Source organism: Engystomops pustulosus, chromosome 1 (genome assembly GCF_040894005.1).
Source record: "Engystomops pustulosus chromosome 1, aEngPut4.maternal, whole genome shotgun sequence".
NCBI classification, from domain to species: domain Eukaryota; kingdom Metazoa; phylum Chordata; class Amphibia; order Anura; family Leptodactylidae; genus Engystomops; species Engystomops pustulosus.
Window position 1 is genome coordinate 256,790,893 of NC_092411.1, and position 17,932 is coordinate 256,808,824.

The following is a 17,932-nucleotide window of genomic DNA, read 5'->3' on the forward strand; positions in this document are numbered from 1 at the left end:
TAGAAAAAATGACATCAATCTCTCCTCCCGAACTTCCATTGTCATCTATCTCCATGGGTAACGTAATGATAAGAAATTATCAAGCCAGCTAACAAAGGGGGAGCCATAGTTGTGATGAATAAGACTGACTACATTAAAGAAATCAATTCTCAACATCACTACTTGCATAAAATGACAACCATATCCCGCTGATCAGGTTTTTATACTAATCAAGAACACAATAAACAGATATGGAGCACTGGAAATCATAGACCAAAAAACTGCAGATTTTTTTCTTATCCCCATCCCATGAAGTCCGAATTTTACACATTGCCAAAAATTCACAAAAGGCCAGACAGACCTCCTGGCAGACTGAGCATTGTCTTTATAGAATCCATCTTGGCTCCTTTAGCCATCTATTTGGAGAAAATTCTAACACCATGACCAAAGATTCCATTACAGCTTTTTCACCCCTTCCCATAAAGGCTATTCTTGTACCATGGGATGTCAGCACCCTAAACACTTCTATCAGATGCAGTAAAGGTATCGTATCAAGGCTGTCAGGACACTTTTTTTAAAACATCAAATCAATGAGAATTAACAAAACTGATACTTGACTTCTTACATTTCATCCTTTACAATAACTTCTTTTTGTTTATAGATCTATATTACCTACAAACCAAAGGCACAGCCATGGGGTCCAATGAGGCCTACATGGCCCATTTCAAGGAACACCATGTATACAACCAGGAGATTTTTAAACATCATTCAGTTTACTGGCGCCGTTATATTGATGATATCTTTAGCGTTTGGATGGGCCCATTGGACTCCCTTCTCCATTTTCACCACTGTCTTGACTCCATAACGCCCAAGCTGCTATTATCCTTCCATTATGACAACCATAAAATGAATTTTCTTGACACATTGTTCTCTGAAGACTCTGAAGGAACTATTGAAGTTGACCTCTATGTTAAACCAACCGACATTTTTGCATTACCAAAGTGTCCCCCCCCCTCCCCTAAGACATAAAAACTCTACCTCTCTCTTAGTATAGCAGAGTTAACCACATTGTAAGTGAACAAATAATTTAAAAGAAGAGATTTAATCAAATGATGACTAAGTTTATTGAAAGGGGATATCAGCTAAGAATAGTTAACAAAATGCACACACGCATCTACTGAGGAACTATCCAGAATGGAGGAAACTACTAAATGCATTCCATAAGTACACCAATATCATTCTATGTCTCCCCTATCATTCTATGTCTCCCTTACTTTCATGGATTTTAAATAAACACTGACCACTTCTAAAAAAAAACAATATCCAAGAATTTCTGAATTTCACCAACCCCACTAATTTGCCATAGCCAAAATGGACAAAAAAAATCTCAAGGACTCTTTAGTTCGAGCAGATATAGGCAGCCTGACGAGAATTCCAAGAAAACTTTTCTCTCTACTCCCAAAAAGGTTCCATACTCTTGCCTTGAATGTAATCAATGCTCGGCTGTAATAAGAAGAGAATACTCTAGCAGCGCCGGCGTCCTTGCGACAGAAATCAAGGGCGAACCGTCTGACAATCCAACTGATTCGGACTGAGCGCGGGATTTAAGTTTCAAATTGTGTCGCAAGACAATGCACTTACATGCACCGGGAAGAAGAAGGTGAACTCCGACGTGACACATGCAGGAAATCGGGCGCACGATCTTAGTGAATCACGGCAGATGTGCATTCTCGTTGCACAATGCACTTTCTGTGAACTCCTCGGACCGGGTAAGTAAATGTGTCCCACAGTATAGGATTCATGGCTACCACACTTGCAATATGTGGTTTATCTATTACGATGTCCTTGTGGACTTATGTATGTTTTATGTACCTTTTTTACCTCTATTTAAGAACTTCGTCATGCGCTTACCTATACATAACTACAGTGGTAGCAGCTGCTATGGGGCCCACAGCGTCAGGGGCCCCTGTAATCTCACCGGAGATGCTAAAGAATAAATGATCTGCCCCATTATATACATATTGGGGCTTATTTACTAAAGGTCCCGTGGCCCCATTTTCGTCGGGTTCCCCAACTTTTCAGGGATCGCGCGGGGGATTGTTGCAAGAGATCGGATTGTGTCGCAATTGTGCCGGCCTTCACGCAACACAAATTGGGGGGTGGGCCGACGGACAATCCGACTGATTCGGACTAAGCGCAGGATTTAACATTTAAATTTGTGTCGCATCCAGTGCACTTACATACACCGGGAGGAAGATGGTGAACTCTGGCAGACCTGATCAGGGAAGCGATGCATGCAGGATATCAAGTGCACAATCTTCATGAATTGCGGCAGAGTTCATCCTCATCGTACAGTCTGGATCGGGGATCGCGCAGGGACCAGGTAAGTAAATGTGCCCCAGTATGCTGCACATTGCACAGCATAACATGTATATAACATTTACGTAATGTATATATGCTATATCTGTGATGTGTTTTATGCTGTAAGTGCATATGGTGTGTGTATATGCTGTTTGTGTGTATATCTGATGTATCTTTGTATATGGCACTGTATGTGTGTGTATATGCTTTTAATGTGTTCACAAGAGTATATAATTGTGTGATTGTAATTCACATGTGTGAGTATTCAAATATGTATAATTTTTTAGTAGGAAGGAGGGCCCTATTCAGAAACCTGTTATGGGGCTCTGCCTCTCCTAGTTACACCCCTGCCTCTACCCCTCCTCCTTACTACCCCTGAAGAGCATTGCACAAGTGATTTACCTTCTAGAAAGTACTACACCCTCTCCTTAACACTTACAACGTCATTGCACAAACTGTTGGGCTAGAGAAAAAGTAACAAAAGGCCCCTTCCCTTCCCATAAACAAGGGGTGTCAAACTCCTTTTCCCCCAGGGGCCACATCAGATACGTAGTTGCCTTAGAGGGGCCAAATATCATTTTATCACTTAATAAATGTATCTACTTGAGCTGTTTAGTAGTTACATTTATACAGAATTAAAATTACTATTGGTCATTTGAGGGCAATTGAGTAGCCACCCTGCCCCTCAGTTGGCACACTGCCCCCCAGCAGCCATAGTGTCCCCCAGTAGCCACAGTGCCCCCGTAGTGACAGTGCGCCCATGGTCATCTCCCCTCTGGCATCTCGTGAGGTGTTTCCTCTACTGATTGAGATAGTTCTGCTGATTCCTAGTTCCAATGTTCTCAGATTCTATCTTATATAATACCTGTACAGAAAATGAAGACCAAAGTGAGGAGGTTCACTAACTATTTTCTTTCATATATTTAGGTGTGTTTCAAGGTGCAGCCTATTAAATGGCTATAAATGATATCTACAAGTAATGCAGCGCTTAAAGGAAACCTACCACTTGTAGTGGCAGGTTTCCGATGGCAATACCGGGCACCAGCTCAGGGTGAGCTGGTGCCGGAGCGTATTTTAGTTAGTGTTTTAAACCGCGGTATCGCGGTTTAAAACACTTTTTAAACGCTATAGCCGGCGCAGGCAGGTACGCGCTCGGCGCTTACCGTGCACGCGGCTCTCATTCACTTCCTATGTAGCCGCGCGCACGGTAAGCGCCGAGCGCGTACCTGCCTGCACCGGCTATACCGCGGTTTAAAGCACTAACGAAAATAAGCTCCGGCACCAGCTCACCCTGAGCTGGTGCCCGGTATTTCCATCGGAAACCTGCCACTACAAGTGGTAGGTTTCCTTTAAGAAGCCATCTATTAGTAGTGTGCAACTGATTTAGCAGTAGACGTGTGGCTAGTCTCTTATGTAACACATGGTAAGGATACTTATTATGTTGTTTTGTAATAATAAGAAGACTACAAGGTCTGATAGAGCTAGAGATGCCGGAGAAACAAATGAGTCTTCAGTTCTGTTAAGGTATTCCTCTGTAACTACAGCGATCAGTGGTGGAACAGGCCTGCTTTAGGGTATGGTGTAGTGTTAAATGGAAGTGAGCAGGACCACCAACATTGGGGGTTTAGTGAGACCACACTAAACAGCAATGTTATATCTGTCTCGCTGTTTGACCCAGACGCCACCGCCGTTGCTTAGGTGACGGCACCTGGGTCGTTGAGAGGAGGATGCTGGCATCCTCTGGAGCTATGGAAGAGGAGAGGAGTGCGGGAGCGTGGAGGATGCTGCAGGGAACTTGCAAAGGTGAGTACAATTTTTTTTTCCTTTATTGAGGCTATGTTTTAACCCCTTAACGACTTGGCCTTTTTTAGTTTTTTCACTTCCATTTTTCACTCACCAACTTCAAAAACCTATAACTTTTTTATTTTTCCACATAAAGAGCTGTGTTATGGCTTATTTTCTGCGTAACAAATTGCACTTCATAGCGACGGTATTTAATATTCCATGGCGTGTACTGGGAAGCGGGAAAAAAATTCCAAATGCAGTGGAAATGGTGAAAAACCACATTTGCAACGTTTTCTTGTGGGCTTGGATTTTACAGCTTTCACTCTGCGTCCCAAATGACATGTCTACTTTATTCTTTGGGTCGGTACAATCACGTGGATACCAAATTTGTGTAGGTTTTATAATGTTTTCATACATTTAAAAAAATTAAAACCTCCTGTACAAAATAATTTTTTTTTATTTTGCCATCTTCTGGCGCCAATAACTTTTTCATACTTTGGTGTACGGAGCTGAGGGCAGTGTCATTTTTTGTGAATTTTGATGGCGACTGTGCAACCTTTTGATCACTTTTTATGAATTTTTTTATATTTTTCAAAATGGCAAAAAAATGCCATTTTCGACTTTGGACGCTATTTTCCGTTACGGGGTTAAACGTAGTGAAAAATCGTTATTATATTTTGATAGATCGGACATTTTCGGACGCGGCGATACCTAATGTGTTTATGATTTTTACTGTTTATTTATTTTTATATCAGTTCTAGGGAAAGGGGGGTGATTTGAATTTTTAGGTTTTTTTATTATACTTTTTTTTTTTTTTAACTTTTTTAAAATTTTACTTTAACTATTTTTCAGACTCCCTAGGGTATTCTAACCCTAGGTAGTCTAATTCATCCTATCATATACTGCCATACTACTGTATGGCAGTATATGTGGATTTTACTCCCCATTCATTACAATGTGCAATTAGCACATTGTAATGCATGGGTTAAAACAAAGTAGCCTCGGGTATTCGGAACACCCGAGGCTACCATGGCGACGGATCGCTGTTCCCTGTGACGTCATCGGGGAGCGCCGATCCACGACAAGATCGGTGCTAGACTTACCGGCTTTGAGAGGACTCGGCCCGCGAGCCCTCTCCATGCAGCGGGACCTGGCGCGTGCCGTACTAGTAGGGGTTAGGGGAAGGGGTTAAAGGGGGCATATGTTAGGGATATATATCTATGTACTGAGGGGGCATATGCTGGGGCATCAGAAAAAGAGGGTAAAGGGGGTGGCAGGAAAGAAAGCAACTAACTGATTTATAAGGGGGAATTATAAGGGGACAGCTGCAGGGAATGGTTCATTTTAAAGGAGGCAGCTGCACGAAAGGAGGCAATATAAGAAGTGGGGCTGCGGGAAGGAGCAAACCAATCAGAGCTCGCTGTAATTTTATAATCAGCTGTGGGAAAAAGAAAGCTGAGCTCTGATTGGTTGCCAGGGGCAACTAGTACAGTTCTGCTCTCAGACACTTCTGATAAATCTCCAATGAGCATAAGACACATAACTGTCTTATATAATCATTGCCTATAGTAACCAATCAAAGCTCAAAACTCATATTAATGGCCTGTGGCAAAATAGAAAGTGTGCTGTGATTGGTTGCTAGAAGCTGAGCTCTGATTGGTTGCTAACTGCCACAGCAGCAGTAACAGACATTGGCTCCTGTATGTGGTGGTTAATAAGTGTATTTTGAAAAGTGCGGGGTGTAAATTTCGACTCAATTTTGACGTTTATTGAGTCACAGAGAGATGGCTGTGTAAAATTTGGTGATTGTAAACACGACGGTGCAGATTCCTTTAGCGGACACTCACACACACTCGACTTATATATTATATATATATATATATATATATATATATATATATATATATATTAGATGTTCAATTGAGAGCAAGTAATCAGATATGATTGTAATGTAATCACATATGTACTAGCTAATATTCTGTATTAGTATGGCGGTATTATTCAGTCACCATGTAGAGCTGATAGTGTAGTGGTAATGGTAGTAGTTATGGAGGGGCGATATTATTCAGTTGAATTCAGATTGTTCAGTTATTTTGGTGAATTCGGTATATATTGATTTCAGGTTATATTCTGTATGTTTTTTTTTTATTTACAATTTATAATATTACCTCTTATTGTATTCAGCAAAGGAAAACAGGTGTTTTTTCTAAATGGACAATATTAAAGATATTCCTGTATTTTTCAGGCCCCTTAAGTAGAAGGGTCTATAGGCAGTGCTGATGTGATAGACGTGGTATTGTCCGAATATTCTATTAGAAATTTGCTTGCTCAGGGCTCTGTACATTGCTTGACTTTCTTTCCAGGGAGCAGCAGTGCTATTATTAAGTGAGTGAGTGCTTTAGAGAGTTTTTCTCTTTTAGAGGATGTGGGAGTCAGACTCGTTTGGTAACATCCAGCTCAGAGCTTCTGAGCTCTCTGACATATCTGCCTTTTACTTTGGCAGGGAGCCACTATCATCTTAAAATTACCACATAATTTGCCACATATAGGGACATGACGGCTCATAAAGTGTTGCACAAGCTGACCAGCAATCCTCTGAGAAACCCTGAAAAATCTCCAGGATCTGGTGATCGCAGGAAAAACCTGGGCTGGACTATTCCTAACACCTCAGTACCAATACAGCCGAGAAAAGAAGTCACCAAGAACTCTGGATATGGAGATGAATATATAACATCAGCAGCATCTACCCAGAATTATCTCAGCAAAAAGACCCTTGAGGGAGCCTCCTGTACCCAAGAAGATGTCACTTCTACCACCCATTAGACAGTCATCAAGTCTTAATGCAGCCCAACACCAGAAGGCAATGCACAGGACACAGCAAAAGAAACTGCCCCAACCCAAGATGGCTGTTTCTGAGGCCCTGAGTCTACTGGTATCTGAAGAATGGAAAAAAAGATGCGAGGAATTGACACCATCTTCTCCCTGTTATCTTAACATTCTGAATCTGATCTACAAACTGTACAAGACCTGAGGACTGCAATAATGAAGGAATTCACCAACCTCACCAGTGTCCCTTTCCGCTATCAAGTGCCTGGACATGATGTTCTCCACATTGCAGTCACACATGGACTACAACCTCCAGTAGACTGTCAGGGTCTTGTTACACAAGGAGCTAACCCACCTTTATCCATGAAGCAGTGGACTGCGCTCTGTCATCACTGGTGGATAATGTCAGCCCTGGCCGCCCTAATAGAGGGTCATAAAAACAGCAGCGTAAGATCCACCACCATCAGACACCTGGCAGGCTTGGAGAACAGAATGGGCCCAGAGTATATTCTGTCCGGACAAAAAGGAGTCACTGACCGGGCACTTCCAGCGGTAGCCAAGTGTTTCCAGGACAGCTGTCCACAAGCCCAGATGTTGGTAGGAAGATCCTGACCACATTAGCTGCTAATCCAAGACTGGACTCGACAATTAATAAATATCTCTCCACAAAGACAAACCAGCAGTAACACTCCTGCTGAAGAAGTTCTCCAAGTAACTACTGAAGACCTTACATGGAGGGAGAATGACGAATTTACTTGAAAGACAAGAACTTCATGGACAACAATCGGTCATGAGTATCTGGAGGAGGGACATAACCTACAGTGCTCGGTGTCATCCTCCTTAGACTGCTAGTGAGGTAGGTTGGATTTGGGAAGGTTTTATCTTATTGCATTGTCTTACATACATTTATATGTCCTCTGCACTGCAGCCCAGACATTATTACTTACAATTGGCACTCAAAATTAGGTGTTTTTAACATTTCTATACATATAAAATTGCCTAAGAAATTGGTGGGATTTACAGTATGAAACATTAAACTCTTCCATCCATTTCACCAACCAATCATAGCACAACTGTTATTAGGTTTAGTAATATAATCCAATACATCATTGGACTGATGTCCTGAGCATGTGCGACCACCAGCACTGGCCTTACTAGGTGGATGTTTTAAATAGATTTAATAAAAAATACCAGGGGAGCAGCACACACTGAGACACAGGACAGTTTACTTCTGAGAGTTCACATTCGAAGGTATATTTCAGTGTGTGTGCACATTATTTATGTTTTTAGGGCAAACCCGTAAAGTAACATTATCATAATAGTTCCAGAGGATAAAGATTGCTTATAAAATATATGAGATTCTACACCCCTCTTATCTGTTTGGTGTCTGCTCCTTTCTCATCAGATTTGGAAGTATATAAGCAGCATCGGGCTTCATAAAGTTAAAGAGAGACGAGATCCTGGATCTGAATGTCGCTAACTCTGGACCAGATGCACTTCCGGGATCCATCCTCCATCTTGTTATAGGAAATATTTCTATATATATAATATAATATAATCTTCCATAACTCTGCAATATATATGTGCAGTAGGTGCTCTTACCCAGTCAGTTTTCCTTTATGTAGAGTTTATGCTGTACATTAATACTCCTACACTGCACCTGGAAGAGCCCAATGCACCGCAGGAGAGTGAAGGCCATTATTACTACAGCACATCTTCTGTATTTTGGATCCTTACCAAAAATAAAATATTTCCTTAACACTAATCATGCTCTGGATCCTTCTTGCCTACAGTCTTCTCTTCTGGGTGTTTAGCAGTCACATGTTATAAATGGTAAACGTGATAGGAGCCTGACACTACCCTGACCAGTCCCATGCAGGTACAAGACATAGGTGTTATATCAGGGGCAGGGCCGTGTTTGATGTTGACGCTGCCCTAAACACTCTCAGTGCTTACGCCCCTTATCGGAGCCCTCAAGCTAACACCTCTACCCATATCCCCCAGCACATTAGAAAAGAGCAGCGCTGGACCCAGGATGATCCAATGATCCACTGCATGCATTACAGTAAATAACTGCTTCAGTCTGTGTTCACACAATGGGGCTCATTTACTAAGGGTCCGCGGACTGCATTTTAGCCGGGTTTCCCGGCGATTTCCGTTTTGCGCCACATTTAACAGGGGTTTTGGCGCATTGGCGCTGGCCTGCACGCGACACCAATAGAGGGGGGGGCAGGCCGTCGGACAACGCGCAGGATTTAACATTTCAAATTGTGTCGCAAGACACACACTTACAAGCATCGGGAAGAAGAAGGTGAACTCCGGTGGACCTCGGCGGGGAAGCGACGGATGCAGGAACTCGGGAGCACGAGCTACGTGAATCGCGCCGGTCTTCATCTTCGTCGGACCGTCCGGATCGGGGATCGCGACAGGACCGGGTAAGTAAATTTGCCCAAATGCGTTTACATTGTGTTTTGAAATGCATTGGGCAAAATGCTTAATAGTGTGGTGTGTGACATTGTTAGTAATCACTATTAACGTTAAAAGACAAAACACATGTTGCTACTCACAAAACACATATGTGTCGGCTCCAGATTACAGTAGCCCCCTGGGCGACGGATCCTCAGTCAGCCCCTTTGCAGTAAACTCATGTGGTGGCATAAAAAATTCAGAAACTAAAACAATCCCCTGTTCCGTAGTTTATCATTCCAAACAGCCCCTTCATTGTTACTTTATTTAAGCCTCCCACCCACATGGATTCCTTATTTACAAGTTTATGTGCCCCCCCCCCCCCCAGCAGCTCTGGGCCCCGGCACTTGCCCAGATATGCCCAGAGCTGGCGCCGGGCCTGGCGTCTGATATGTTTTGCCCAATGCATTTGAGTTGCAAACACATCATCAGATCGTGGCCTCTGGCTGTGTTCACACTCTGCACTTGAATTACATTAAGGAAGGCAATTCATGCACAGTGGGAATGAGCTTCTCCCGATCACATCTACGTTTACACTGAAACGCTAGTGAAAATGCAGTGAAAAATGGTAATGTGCGCCACGTATTTTGCAATGGGCTCATATGACCGGGAAAAACTTCTTCCAACTTTATGTAATTCAGGTACAGTGTGAACATAAACACTAGAAACCTAAATGTGCCCCCTAAGCAAACTAAACCTAACCCCACTAACCCTAAGTTACTGCCCCACTCACATATACAGTGCCATTAATAATTAAAGAAGTTGTCTGAGCTGAGGAGGGGGGCATAAAAACGAGAAAACAGTTGTACCCTCCTCTATAAAATGGTATCTACTGTCATAAAGGATTAGTAAATCTGTATATTGAGATCTGTACCTTTATGTATCTAAAAGAGAGATCATTTAGAATGTTCAACTTTATAACCTTCTATCCTTGATTTTGAAATATACATTTAGATAAGTAGTACAAGTACAAACGTTTTGGGGCTTATTTACTAAGGGTCCATGGATCGCACTTTTGTCGGATTTTAGAAATTTTCGGGATTTGCGCCGCTGGGACAGGTATTTAGAAGGGGATTGTGGTGCAGCGGCAGACTTGACTGAATTGGACTAAGCGTGGGATTTAAGAGTAAAATTGCGTCGCAACTAATGCACTAATACGCACCAGGAAGAAGAAGGTGAACTCCGGCGGAACTGAGCGGGGAGGCGACACATGCAGGATATCGGGCGCACGATCTTAGTGAATCATCGCACAGTGCATGATTGTTGGACACACTCCGTATTTCGGGAACTCTGTCCGCCGGGTATGTAAATGTGCCCCTTTGTGTCAACTGCATTGACCCCGAAGGTACAACATACACAGCACCAGAACTAAGTTATGTTCATAAATACAGCACCAGAACCAAGCCCAGTACATAGATACAACACCAAACCAAAGTTTGGCACCAGAACAAAGAAAATGAATAACAAAAAGCTCCTCCTCATATGAGAAATAACAAATCACAGGACGGGGGTATGAGGCTACATTGTCCGCTCATGGGTAAGACAAGCACTTACTGTAAATTGATCAAACATAGATGACGTATGATTAGAGGAGTTCTCTTACATCTTTTATGATTGATAACTTGTGTATGATGTAAAAACGAGAAAAAGCGTCTATTGTGCTCACAAAAAGTTAAGATAAAGAATACTGACACAAGAAGACGCAGAATCCTCAAGTGACACAAAAATGTCATGTATTTGCACATGAAAAACTCAGGCATTATTTCTGCTGGTGTGAACAGCAGGTATGTGCAGTGACTTATGGGCTATTATTAGCCTTCAGTTATTACTTCTTGGACCACAAAGGAAACTGTCAGCACTTATTACAATCTCCCTGCTACTGCCCAGCAAGGAATGGAAGCAAAATCAACTTCTAATGTGAACATGGAACTAATGGGATTTTCCATATTGAATTCACACAAATCTACCATCAAAATCCATCATGATAAACCAGGGACTCTTTATAATTAGAGATGAGCGAACATACTCGTCCGAGCTTGATGCTCGTTCGAGCATTAGCGTACTCGAAACTGCTCGTTGCTCGGACGAATACTTCGCCCGCTCGAGAAAATGGCAGCTCCCGCCGTTTTGCTTTTTGGCGGCCAGAAACAGAGCCAATCACAAGCCAGGAGACTCTGCACTCCACCCAGCATGACGTGGTACCCTTACACGTCGATAGCAGTGGTTGGCTGGCCAGATCAGGTGACCCTGGAATAGACTAGCCCCTGCCCGCGCTGCTCGGATCATTCACTGTCTGGATGCCGTTAGGGAGAGAGCTGCTGCTGGTCAGGGAAAGCGTTAGGGTGTTCTATTAGAATAGTGTTAGGCAGGAGTGAGTCTACAAGAACCCAACAGTCCTTCTTAGGGCTACAATAACGTTATCCTTTTTTTTTTTTTTTTTGCTTGTGGCTGGGCTTGCTGGCACTAGTAGTGCAGCTAGTACCATATTGTGAGGAATTTGCAGGGGGACTTGCTACCGTTGTGTTTAGCTCTTAGTGACACACATATCCACCTCAAACACCAAAGTGGGACAATTTATTAGGGCTTTGATTAGAATTAGGCAGAGTCTGCTGATTTATTTTTTTTTTACCTGTATTTCATTTTATAGCTCAAACTCATCTTGCAAAGCAGTGAGCTTTCAGTGTCGGCTACAAAATAGCCATAGGAGAACCCCAACGGCTTACTTAGGCCTACAATAGCGTTATATTTTCCTTTTTTTTGTTTGCTTGTGGCTGGGCTTGCTGGCACTAATAGTGCAGCTAGTACCATACTGTGAGGAATTTGCTGGGAGACCTGCGACCGTTGTGTTTAGCTCTTAGTGACACGCATATCCACCTCAAACACCAAAGTGGGACAATTTATTAGGGGTTTGAGTAGAATTAGGCAGAGTCTGCTGATTTATTTATTTTTTTTACCTTTATTTCATTTTATAGCTCAAACTCATCTTGCAAAGCACAAAATCCAGTTGTGTGCTGTCAGTGTAGGTTAGATACTAGCCATAGCAATAGGATAGCATCGTTTTGTTAAAAAAAATAAACACAATTTTTTTTTTTTTTAAGTTTACACTTTAATTTGGAAAATGTTTAACCCGAGGGCTAGGGGTAGAGGACGAGGGCGTGGACGTGGGCGTCCAACTACTGCAGGGGTCAGAGGCCGTGGTCCTGGGCGGGGTGAGACACCACCTGCTGATGGGGGAGCAGGGGAATGCCGCAGAGGTACACTCCCTAGGTTCATCATGTCTCAAGTTACTGGGACTCGTGGTAGAGCACTGTTGAGGCCAGAACAGTGCGAAGAGGTGATGTCGTGGATTGCGGACAATGCTTCTAGCCATTTGTCCACTAGTCAGTCTTCCACGCAGTCCACCCATGTCACCGAAATCGGCACTCCTCCAGCTCCTCCACCTCAGCCTCCTTCCCCCCAGTCTGCCCCCTCCCACCAAAATTTGGCATTTGAACCGGCATACTCTGAGGAACTGTTTTCTGGACCCTTCCCACAGTCACAAACCACTTGTCCGGTTGCTGCTGAGCTATTTTCCGATGCCCAGGTTTTCCACCAGTCGCAGTCTGTGGGTGATGATGACCTTCTTGACGTAGTGGAAGAAGTGTGTAAAGAGGTGTCGGACGATGAGGAGACACAGTTGTCAGACAGTGGTGAAGTTGTCGTCAGGGCAGGAAGTCCGAGCGGGGAGCAGACTGAGGGATCGGAGGATGATGAGGTGACAGACCCAAGCTGGGTTGATAGGCCGGGTGAACACAGTGCTTCTGAGACGGAGGCGAGTCCTATAGCAGAACAGGTTGGAAGAGGCAGTGGTGGGGCCAGACGGAGAGGCAGGGCCAGAGCTGGTGCATCAGCGCCAAATGTTGCCCGTAGTCAAGCTCCCGTGGCGAAGGCTAGATTTTCAGAAGTCTGGAGGTTCTTTAAAGAAACACCGGATGACCGACGGACTGTGGTGTGCAACCTGTGCCAAACCAGGATCAGCAGGATTCCACCAGTACTAGCTTAACTACCACCAGTATGCGCAGGCATATGAATGCTAAACACCCCACTCAATGGCACCAAGCCAGTTCACCTCCGGCCGGGCACACCACTGCTCCTTCCCCTGTGTCATCTGCTAGTCAGCCCCCTGCCCAGGACCCCGGCCCAAACACCTCCCGTGCGAAAACCCCATCTTCGCCTCCACGATCCTCCACAGAATCCACCAGCATTCAGCTCTCCATACCCCAGACGCTGGAGCGCAAAAGGAGGTATAGCGCAAGACACCCACACGCCCAAGCCCTCAACGTCCACATCTCCAAGTTGCTTAGCCTGGAGATGCTGCCCTATAGGCTGGTAGAGACCGAGGCCTTTCGAAACCTCATGGCGGCGGCCGCCCCTCGGTATTCGGTCCCCAGCCGCCACTACTTTTCCCGATGTGCCGTCCCAGCCCTGCACAAGCACGTGCCAGAGAACATCCTCCGTGCCCTGACCAACGCCGTTTCTGACAAGGTCCACCTGACCACGGACACGTGGACGAGTGCTGCCGGGCAGGGCCACTATATATCGCTGACGGCACATTGGGTTAACTTGGTGGAGGCTGGGACCGAGTCTGACCCTGGGGCTGGTCATATACTGCCGACGCCGAGGATTGCGGGGCCTACCTCGGTCCAGGTCTCAAAGGCCTACTATGCCTCCTCCTCCTCTGAATTACCATCCGTGGGCATGGCGCCATCAGTCGGTAGCTCTAGGCACAGCAGCAGTGCCATCGCTAAGCGACAGCAGACGGTGCTCAAACTGCTGAGCCTAGGCGATAAAAGGCACACCGCCCAAGAGTTATTACAGGGCATCACGGCGCAGACTGATCTGTGGCTGGCACCGCTGAACCTGAAGCCAGGCATGGTTGTGTGTGACAACGGCCGTAACCTGGTGGCAGCTCTGCAACTCGGCAGACTGACACATGTGCCATGCCTGGCCCATGTGTTAAATCTCATAGTTCAGCGTTTCCTCAAGACATACCCCAATCTGTCTGATTTGCTCACGAAGGTGCGCCGCATCTGTGCGCATTTCAGGAAGTCCAGCACAGATGCTGCCACTCTCAGAGCAGCGCAGCGCCGCCTCCAACTGCCCATTCACCGACTGTTGTGCGACGTGCCCACGAGGTGGAATTCAACACTGACCATGTTATCCAGAGTTTACCAGCAGCGCAGAGCGATTGTAGACTGCCAGATGTCAACTTCCACCAGAACTGGTAGTCAGGTCAGTCAGCTTCCTCAAGTCTACAATGAGGAGTGGACGTGGATGTCTGATATCTATCAGGTGCTGAGTAACTTTGAGGAGTCAACACGGATGGTCAGTGGTGATGCCGCCATCATCAGCCTCACCATCCCGCTGCTTGGCCTGTTGAAAAACTCTCTGGTCAGCATGAAGTCGGAAGCTTTGCGCTCGTCACAAGAGACGGGGGAAGAAGATTCCCTTGTTGATAGCCAAAGCACCCTTAGGTCTGTTTCTCAGGGCATATTGGAGGAGGTGGAGGAGGATGAGGAGGAAGAGGAGGAGAATGTTGGCGAGACAGAAGAGGGGAGCATTGTTCAGTCCTTCACTGTTCAGCGTGTATGGGCAGAAGAAGAGGAGTTGGAGGAGTTGGAGGAGGAGGAAATGGACAGTCAGGCCAGTGAGGGGAGTGAATTCTTACGTGTTGGTACTCTGGCGCATATGGCAGATTTCATGCTAGGCTGCCTATCCCGTGACCCTCGCGTTCAAAGAATTTATTCCAGCACCGATTACTGGGTATTCACTCTCCTGGACCCACGGTACAAGCAAAATCTTTCCACTCTCATCCCTGGAGAGGAAAGGAGTGTGAGAATGCATGAATACCAGCAGGCCCTGGTGCACAAGCTGAAACAGTATTTCCCTTCTGACAGCGCTAGCGGCAGAGGGCGTACTTCTGTGGGACAAGTAGCGAGGGAGAGTAGGCGACCAGGCAGCTTGTCCAGCACTGGCAGGGGTACGCTTTACAAGGCCTTTGCCAGTTTTATGTCACCCCAGCAAGACACTGTCACCTGTCCCCAGTCTCGGCAGAGTAGGGCTGATCTTTACAGAAAGATGGTGAGGGAGTACGTAGCTGACCATACCATCGTCCTAAATGATCACACAGCTCCCTACAACTACTGGGTTTCAAAGCTGGACATGTGGCACGAACTGGCGCTGTACGCCTTGGAGGTTCTTGCCTGCCCTGCCGCTAGCGTGTTGTCCGAGCGGGTTTTCAGTGCAGCTGGTGGCATCATCACCGATAAGCGTACACGCCTGTCGACTGACAGCGCTGACAGGCTGACGCTTATCAAGATGAATAAAGCCTGGATTTCTCCGCATTTCCATTCTCCACCAGGTGAAAGAAGCTGAACCTGAATAATGTATGCACTCCTCCTCCTCATTGTCCTCCTTCTCCTCCTCTTTGTACACTAAAGCAGAGGAAACTGGTTATTTTTTTGCCAGGGCCAACTGGCTCTGGCTATAGTACTCTATGTATTTAATTTTTCTGGAGGGCCAACTACCCTGTCCTCTGTTTTAAACAATTTTTGGGAGTGCCACATACAGGCACTCAATCTATGTAATTTTTCTGGAGGACCAGCTACCTGCTCCTCTGGTTTGAAAACTTTTTTGGACTGCCACATACAGGCACTCAATTTATTTAATTTTTCTGGAGGACCAGCTACCTGCTCCTCTGGTTTGAAAACTTTTTTGGACTGCCACATACAGGCACTATCCAAATTAAATTGTCTCCATAGCAGCCTCCACACGTCGTCTTTTTAGCTGCCTTCACACGTTGTCTCCATTGCTACCTCCACACATCATCGCCATAGCTGCCTCCAAAAGTAGTCCATATAGCTGCCTCCATACATGGTCCCCTTATCAAACGAGCTGTGTCAGGCAGAATTTTGGATTGTTTTCATGGCTTCCATGTTAACTTTGTTGCCACCCTGCTGTGTAATCCACAAAATATACTGGCAAACTTTTATCATTTACCAATATTATTTCAGCGCTTCTTGCGCATCTGTTTACATTCCCCTCACCCGCCATATCCCAAACTTATAAGAACGCTACTACACTTGATCTTATACAAAAGGTTCTTAGAAGTGCTGTTTGGGGAGTAGCCTAGAGACAGGGGCTTGGATTGGCGAAAGCTCGCCTGGCAGCGGAGCGCCAGCTCCATCCCAAGATCCAACTAACATAGTTTTAACTGCAGCACCTTTAATCTACTACTAGTTCACTGCCTCCATACATGGTCCCCTTATCAAACGTGCTGTGTCAGGCAGAATTTTGGGTTGTTTTCATGGCTTCCTCATCAAACTTGTTAACTTTGTCGCCACCCTGCTGTGTAATCCACAAAATATACTGGCAAACATTTATCATTTACCGATATTATTTGAGCGCTTCTTGCTCACCTCCTTTGGTTCCTCTCTGCCACCCATTGGTTTTAAGCCTGAGTCCATTTGGGGTATGTTTCCAAGACACTCTCTAGCCTGCCGCTGCCTCTGCATAGTCCCCTATAGTGTCAGGGTCAATTATTGGATGTTTTAGATGCTATCTAGCCTCATTCGGTCACTCTGTCATTGCCATGCTGTTGCCCATACTTTTGGCATAATGGTGCGATTAAGCAGCCTCAGAGGCATCCATGCATGCTGCCCCTGCTGTTTCCTGTCCATTTCCGTGGTGTTTCCATCCTTTTCTGAGGTTCCCAGGTGTTTGGCCAAGCTTCCCTGTGCAGATCCTTGGTCCCCTTGAAAAATGCTCGAGTCTCCCATTGACTTCAATGGGGCTCGTTATTCGAGACGAGCACTCGAGCATCGGGAAAAGTTCGTCTCGAATAACGAGTACCCGAGCATTTTAGTGCTCGCTCATCTCTATTTATAATAGATCCAGGTACTGCGACTGTGGTAATAGTCTTATATTGGTTATACATGTCCTCCTTCCTTCTAAAATCAACCTTTAAAATTACGCTAGGGCTCACAGGATGTCACACTGTCTCCCCTCCCCCTGCTCCCACAGTACTGCAATCTCACACAGTGGAAGGGGGAAGTAACAGCCTGTAAAGCTATAGCACGGAGGGGCTCTGCTAACACCACCCAGAGCCCTTCTAGCTCATTAGCATAATGTTAGAGTTGATTTTAGAGCTAAGGATGCCATGGATAACATAACATACTCTGTAAAGTAGTTTTTTATTTGTATATTGTTATATATTGTTGTATATGGAGGCACTATATAAATAAAGATCATTATTACCATGGATTCTGAATCTATAAGTGTCTCTGTTTTATCATGATGGATTTTAATGGTAGATTTCCTTTATGAAATTGTCAGCTATTATACTTGAATATAAACTTCAGTTCAGTTAAAAGCGCGATACCGTGGCGTGTGAGGCATTAATGTTAATACATTTCCCCTATTATCCCCATGTATTTTACTGTTATATGGCCAGGCTGTTAATATTGTATCTTTTTTT